We start from the raw sequence: 8473 nt of genomic DNA, 5'->3' as shown, positions 1-8473 counted from the left end.
ATTTTTATATATTGTGTTCCACTGAATTTGAATCTGAAATCTTGTCCCATTAACTTTTTAAAATTAAAAAAAATCTAAAAAAACCAAAAAAAAAGGAAAAATTGCAGTTATTAATATAAGAGAAAAAATCTATTGATCTATTGAACACGAGTGTTGATGACTTGAGTGCATTTTCATGGATAAAATATGATCTTAGAATTTAAAAATTGACAAAATTTCAGAATCTGTAAAAAATAGCATGTAAGGAGAAGGTACGAAACCATATTTTCGAATTTTAGACTGTCGGTCGTTTGTATCGAATTTTTTCATCTTCAAATGACCTATGCAGTGGGTTCCTTTAACGTTTTCTGTTTTTAACCTCTTCGAACTCAAAAAAAAAAAAATTGTACCATGCTTTTGACCTCTTCGAGCTCAAAAGTCTGATAGAAGTTTAATAAAACACTATTTTTTGAATTTTCAAACCGCAATAACTTTTGAATAAATGAACCGATTTTCACGCGGTTGGCGGCATTAGATGCATTTTTTCAAGCCTCATAAATGATTCTTACGTTTAAATTGATTGAATGAGAAATTCCGAAAAAAATTTTTTTTGGGTTTTCTTTCGTCAACAATAACTCACGAACGAATCAACCGATTTTGACCAGACCGGCGGCGATCGACGTTGTTTTTTTTTAATGTTAACAGCTAATTAGTTTTTGGAATCGATCGGTAATTCAAATTCACAGGAAATCTAAGTTTGAGGGAACTCTTTAGAACGCCGTTTAGTAGGTTCTGATTGGCTTAGTCGTTCAAAAGTTATAAGCTGTTAACATACATACATACATACACACACACACACATACACACAAACACACACATACACACACACACACACACACACACACACACACACACACACACACACACACACACACACACACACAAACACACACACACACAGACATAGTGACGCCATCGCGTGTCAGTATGTCTGAATCAGTCAGGGAAGCTTCCTGTGACCTTAAAACGTCGAGATCTGATAAAAACTCCATTTTTGAAAAACGGGGTAACAACAATAACTTCCCGATTCTTGAAAATCTTCGATTTTCTTAGCGGGAAGTTAAAAATTAGAAAATACTGTGTGCGAAATTACTAAATTATTTTCTTTCCTTTTAAAAATCAATTGTATTTAATTATTTTTGGTAAAATAAAAATCGGGAGACACGCGGTAACCCGCAAAGTGTAAGGAGTGTGGATCTGGCACCTTCGTTCGAGTTCCCTTTTTGGTGAGTACTAGGACTTCACACGAGAGCGAGATTTTTCTCGTCTCGGAAAAGCGAGACGAGACGAGACGTTTTTGAAAATATTCTCGGCGATACCGAGACCACATTTAGCGCAACCCGAGAGTCTCGTTCTTGGTCTCGTAAAATTTTTTTTATGAAGTTTTTATTAGAAAACTTAGAAAAGATCTACATAGAGAACAATAAATTTTATAAACTATAAAATCTGGAGACCATCTGTGAAAAAGTTTTTTGTAACTTTAAAAAAAAAAACTCAAAGTTGAAACTCTAATTTTTGAAGTATACGTATTAATATTTATATTCTATATCGTAGTTTGTCAATACAAAACATCATGGTATCCTTAGCTGAGTATGATTTTTTCATATTTTTACTTCAACTTGTTCTCTTCTAATAGTTACTTATCAGTATCACTTATCATAACTACTTATTTTTGCAGATTTTTACATTTTAGATTTGAATGATTCCTTTTAAAAGATCAATTGGTTCACTTGTACTCTCGCTTGTGAATGTGTCTACAAGCGAGAGAGTCATAGATGTGTGTACTATTGAAGAAGTTTTTTTGATGTGAAACATCTATAGGCTCACTTGTAAACCGAATTGTTGGCGTGGCGATGCTTGCCGTGGCGACGGGTCGCCACGCTATACTAAGGTATACATATATATATATTTTATGTGTAGTAGAGTGTACGGTGTGGCGACGGGTCGCCACGCTATACTAAGGTATACATATATATATTTTATATGTAGTAGAGTGTACGGTGTGGCTTCTCACTCAGTTTGACGTTGTTGTTTACTACGGTACACATAACCTGCGTTTTATTTAATTTTGATGTGAAACATTTTTATTTTAATTTTTGACAATAAAATATGTGTGATAGTGATAACTCAGAAGATCAAAGTGATCAACCTTGTGCAAAGAAAGTGAAACTACACTATGGCATACTACCAAGTCATCAATAAGTAGATCGTATTTTTCAAGTGTCCATAAATGTAATTATTATATTTTTATATTTAATCAATTATATTCATATTAATCATATTAGTAATTATATAAATTATATTAAGATTAATAATTATGTAAATTATATTAATATTATCTTCAATTAATTATTTTTTTATTATTCATGAAGGAATTAATATGGAAAACTTTATTAATAAAATTTATATTTGCAAATCTTTAGTCATATATTGCAATAATTAACTAAGATTTGAGTTCATGAGTATATTGAAGCCAGAATCAAAATTTTTTTTCTTTTTCTTGTGTATTTTAATATCATTTTTTAAATATTTCAGTTCCCAACAATCATCACAGGGATCACAAAATATTATTATTGAAACTGGACGCCACCCTGATCAGTTAAACACAAGGCATACTATCAATGTTGTGTAAGACTTTATTAATCGAATAGTACCAGACTATTTTAATTTTTATCTTAGATCTGGCCGCTGGAGTGGCCATTTACAAAAACAACATCACTTCACATGTTACTACACTCAACATGGATCTAGCAGTTCAAAATGCTACAGAAGTTCATGTTTCCCAAACATCTATTGGTGATATGTGTGCTTCACATGTTAAACTAGAAGACGGAAGTGAATTAATTATGATTGTAGTATACATTTCACCTAATAACAAAATGGATCATATAATTTCATTTTTACATGAAAGGTTATTCCCTTATAGTCAAAGAGGTTCAATAATTTTTAAAACGAATAAACATAAACTACCATTAATTTTAGCTGGAGATTTTAATGTAAATTTTGCAAGAGCTGAATCAATGCCATTAATGACATTTCTTCAAAAAGAATTTCAATTGCAAATCAACAACAATCCAAGAGAATCTACTACCAAATATGGAACAACAATAGATGCTGTATTTGTGAGGTATCTTGATAATGTTTCATCCAATACTTTTGTAACGTACTTTAGTTATCATCGACCAATCGTCACAGTAATACCGGCAGAGGAAACATCGAATATAACTATTACTGAAGTCACAGATGAAAATATTTAAATTGTGGCCACTTGATATTAATATCGAATTTTTATATCACATGTAAATAAATGTTTATTAAATAAAGTTACCATTTTCTGTAAGAAATTCGTAATACTTCATTTTTTCATTAGGCTATATTTAATTCCTGTAATAATATTATCTTTTATGCATATTACTTGTACACACACGATGTTTCACATCTGCCAGGCGTCCCATGACGGCTCACATTTTTTTTTTACTCGAAATTTTCTACCTGGAAGATCCTCTTATTTATTACAGACATACAATAAACTTTTCTTATATTTGACTCGTCCTTTTTCAACATCTATATAAAAAAATTAAATATAAAGAGTTTCCATTATAATCACCAATGTATTTTGTCTATATAATATTTCAAAAAAATATTAATTATTATATTTGTTACAAATTTGCGATAATTAACGTTATTTTTCGAGAAAAATAGAATTTACAAATATAAAAACTAATCTCAACAATTATTATATACATCTGTGGGAGTATATATCATAGAACTGGTCAAATACTCAAGTATTTGATAACAAACTTAGATGCAAAAAAAATGTTTCAAGTATTCCGTAAAAATAAAATTTATGCTAAACTGCGTGACGAAAAATTGTTCATGTTGACAACATTATGTGGATCAGAGAAATTCTCTAAAGAGTTGTTCATCAGTTTTACAAAAACTTTTGAACAGTGAAGATCTACAATTTTCCGACTTCAGATACAGTAAAATGTCGACAAGTGTGATTGTTAGTGATAATAACCCAAATAAGAGGCAAAGATCAAATGAAAGTGAAGGTGAAATAAGTGAAAGTGAAACTGTTGATCAACCACCTAAAAAAAAACTTCAAAATTCGAAAATTTTTTCAAACTTGAAAAAATTAGAGGTGAGAAAAAAGCAATATGTTTAGTGTGTAAAAAATCAAAAAAGATAAAAATTATTAGCCGAAAAGATAACAACTCTACCGGTATGAAGAGGCATTTACTGACGGCTCATTCAAAAGCCTATGAAGAAGTTTATGGAAACTCAACTTCGATTCAAAAATCTGTGTCATCAGCGCAAAAAAAATTGACTGATATGTTTTCTGAACAGGTAATTTAATTTTACATCAATCTCAAACCGCTCTAATAGTGAACAATTAGAAACATTTTTTCAACGTATTCAATTAATTATGTAAAATGTAATTTCTTTAAGTGTGTGTTAAAATACTATATACGCATGTCGACATAAAATTGTCTTAATTGCTTTGGGTTTGTAGTAAAAAATGTAAATTCAATTCGCAGACACATATGGGTAACAATTCAAAGCCAAATTACCACATTTTAAAAATTGTATTTTTTTATTCAATTAAATTTTTTTTTTTATACGTTTCAAAAGACGCCTACCCCTAAATTATGACATTATGAGCCGTTAATTTTCAAAAGCTCCGAAAATATGAATTTTTAAAAATTGTAAAAAACAACGGCATAGTAATTTTGAAAAATTCATAACTTCTGATTTAATTATCGTTACCTCTCTTTGCCGGCGGCTATTTTTTTCGTTTAGAAGTGTAGTTTTTGAAAAAAAAAAAAAAAAAAAAAAAAATAAAATAAAATAAGAACCAAAAAATTTTTTTTTCACCGTTTTTTCTTAACTTTTAACTTAAATTTTGACTTTCTTTGAAGAGCGACATTTTTTATGGAAAAAAATTTAATTTACATACTTATCACTGTACAATTTTTAAGATTTCGTGATTTGGTGTGGAATGATCCATATATTATATTCACTATTTTTAGTCAAAAATTTTAGTAGAGTTGTATAAACATAAAGGAATTTTATGTTTTAGAATAAATTATCATCGAAGAATTATGAGGCTTTAATTGTAAAGTGGATGGCGAAGAAAAAGTTGGCCTTGAGTTTTATCGATGACGACGACACTCAAAATTTTTTTCATATTTTGAATCCCAACATCAGTGTCCCCAGACGTAATTGTGCTCGGCGAATGGTGATGGAGCATTTTCACATTCAACGAGTGAGAGTAAAGGAAATTTTGAATAATAACTGTTCTAAATTTTCATTTACCGTAGATGGCTGGACTTCGATGAACTTCAGGTCATATTACGGCGTAACTATTCACTTCATCGATGATAATTGGCAGCTACAATCTTTAACTTTAGATTTTGTACCTTCTTGTGGTCGACATAGCGGAAAAGATATCGCAAAAGTTTTTTTTAAATGCATTAAAGAATACGCGTTAGAGAATAAGATTCAAGGAATAACCCTTGATAATGCAGCGGCAAACACTACATTTATGAGTGAATTAAATGTTTTGATGGCAGAAAATGACCAATCTTTTGATCATATCAATCAACATTTTCGTTGTTTTGCCCATATTTTGAATCTCGGTGTTCAAGATATTATGAAAATGTTAAAAGTAGACTTTCTTGAATCTGAGAGTGATATTCTGGACAGTTTAATCTCTAAAGTAGAAAATGTTAATGATGAAGAACTCAATCATGACGTTTTAGATGAAGACGAATTGTTTGAAATGACTTCAATTGATTTCAGTCCATCATCCGCTATTTGTAAATTACGCAGTACTTTCATTAAAATAAGAAAGTCTGAGCAATTACAAAATAAATTAATTGATTTTTGTAACATCACAAAAACAAAATATATTAAACCTATTTTGGATGTTAAGACAAGATGGAATAGCACTCATGATATGATTGAAGTAGGAATTAGTTTAAAAAATAGTTTAAATTTATTCTGGTTGAGTCACGAAAATAATAAAAGTATAAGTATGTTAAGACTAAATGAAAATGAGTGGTTATTACTTGAACAAATATGTATATTTTTAAAAAATTTCAAAATAGTTTCGGAAGCAATTTGTGGTGAAAAATACGTGACTCTACTAATTGTTGTTGTTGCTTTTAACATACTTATCTCAGATATTGATTTGACAATTTTTGAGTTAGACAATAAAGCAAATCGCACTGTTGTTGATGAAACTTTATTAATTTCTTTTCAAGCATCTAGAGATAAGATGTTAAAGCATTACAGGAAAACCAATTGGGTTTATTGTTCGAGTTTGATTTTAGATCCTCGGCATAAGGTCGAAATATTCGACAAAACCGATTGGCGTAAAGAAATGAAGAATGAATCTATCCTGTTTTGAAGAGTGTTATAAAAAATACGCTAAAAACACCCTCAATAATCAACCAACTAAGAGCGTTGTCATTGAAAGCTGTAACGATTTTATTAAAAAAAGTATTGATATTAATAGCCTATATAAAACTTCGAAACATTGGAAAGCTGAGTTTGAAGAGTATTTACGATTAGAAAGAGAAGATAGAAACACAAATATTTTGGAGTGGTGGAAAGTGCATGAAAAAGCTTTTCCTACCCTTTCCAAGATGGCCAAAGATTTATTTAGTATAATGGCTACATCCGTACCTGTTGAACGACTATTTTCTACAGCAGGTATGATCATGACAAAATCACGTACATCATTGAAAGATGATGTGATGCAAGCGTTATTATGTTTGAATTCTTGGTCATCGTGTAATTTAAAAGATAAAATTAAGAATGTCAAAACTTAAATAATTTATGTATATGTAAAAATATTGTTGTATAAAGAACGTTTTAATTATAGTTTAAAAAAATAATTTATTAGTTATTTTTCATTTCATATGATATTTGTTCTTAATATTTAGAACTAAGTGAGACAAGACGAGACAACTGGTAACGAAACGAGACCGAGACGAGACCGAGACGAGAAAACTAGTAACGAGACGAGACCGAGACTCGAACGAGACTTAATTTTTTCGGAATTTACGAGACCGAGACGAGATTTTTAGTATTCTCGCCTACTCTCGTCTCGTGTGAAGCCCTAGTGAGTACTCACAAGTTGAGCCATTTTATTAACCACGCACCGCGTTGTCTCCTGGCGAACAGATTGGTATTAAAAGTCGTTATTAATTATTCGAGTTAGCCAGTATTTATTTATTTTTATTATCTTTTGTCGAGATAACCCGACCAAGGCTTTCGGGTATATCTCTGTTCAATATTATTAGATATAATTTCTATTTTGTAATCAACGTCGTCGTAAATAAACGTTATACTCAGGATTTAGACTAATAATTAATAATTGTATGCGGCAAGATTATTATTATTGTTATATAGTTCATCCGGCTAAGGAATTCGGCTCTGGACTTAGTTTAAGTAATTTCTGGTTTTTCTTTCATTTGTTTAACATCTTTACAACTCAAACAGATACCACAAAACTTCCAGCTTTACTAGTATTCAAGTTCGATGGACCCCATAGAACTAATGCAAAGAGAGAATGTCTCTCGACCAATAGTACAGATGGAATGTCCATCGCTTGGCTTGAATAAGGTTCACTAGTCACTTGACCAGTAGGAATGAAAAAACTTTAATTTATTATTATTATTATTATTATTATTATTATTATTATTATTATTATTTAAGGTATTTAATATATCTATATGTACATATATACATATATATATATATATATATATATATATATATATATATATATATATATATATATATATTTGACTCGAAGATCGGTGTTTATTAGTAAAGATAGATAGTTATTATTATTATTCTAAGCCGAATACTCCCGATCCAAATTCTTGAAAAATGACTAATTTTTTATTATTACTTCTTCACCATAATATTTTATCGGTATGAGGTCTCATATTATCAGAGAAAATTTAGCTGAAATTCACAATTAAAATTCGTTTATCGACAATTATTGTTAGAGAAAGATGTAATTTTTACTCAGTGTAACTTTTTCAGTAACTGAAAAAATAATTCAGACAACCCAGACCAGGACTCGAACCTGGATCTTTTGGTTACGCGCCAAATGCTTTACCAGTTAAGTTATCTGAAACACTGTCCGTAACTACCTTCCAGTAGGTAGGTAGCAAAGCCATTCCTTGAGCTCAGAGAGCTCAAAACAACACATTAATTGTATTTTTGAGTTCGAAGAGCTTAAAATCGTCATAAGTGCAATTTTAAGCGCCCAGGTATGGGATTAGTGGAAAGTTGCAGGGATGACCTTCAGGGTCAACTGTTTTTCTAATTTTCAACTTCCCGCTAAAAAAATCGAAGATTTTCAAAAATCGGGAAGTTATTGTTTTCACCCCATTTTACATAAATCGAGTTT

General features: G+C 30.3%; 1 long non-coding RNA gene across 1 annotated transcript; it reads left to right on the top strand.

Moving 5' to 3' along the window:
- The first annotated feature begins 2240 nt into the window (after positions 1 to 2240).
- LOC123258834 lies at positions 2241 to 3357 on the top strand. Its single transcript, XR_006508151.1, has 3 exons — positions 2241 to 2271; positions 2575 to 2950; positions 3022 to 3357. It is a non-coding gene; the product is annotated as an uncharacterized LOC123258834 (long non-coding RNA).
- The last annotated feature ends 5116 nt before the right edge of the window (positions 3358 to 8473 follow it).

This window comes from Cotesia glomerata, linkage group LG2, assembly GCF_020080835.1.
Source record: "Cotesia glomerata isolate CgM1 linkage group LG2, MPM_Cglom_v2.3, whole genome shotgun sequence".
In the NCBI taxonomy this organism is placed as follows: domain Eukaryota; kingdom Metazoa; phylum Arthropoda; class Insecta; order Hymenoptera; family Braconidae; genus Cotesia; species Cotesia glomerata.
The sequence above is the reverse complement of the archived record's forward strand: the minus strand, read 5'-3'. Positions and strand labels throughout refer to the sequence as shown.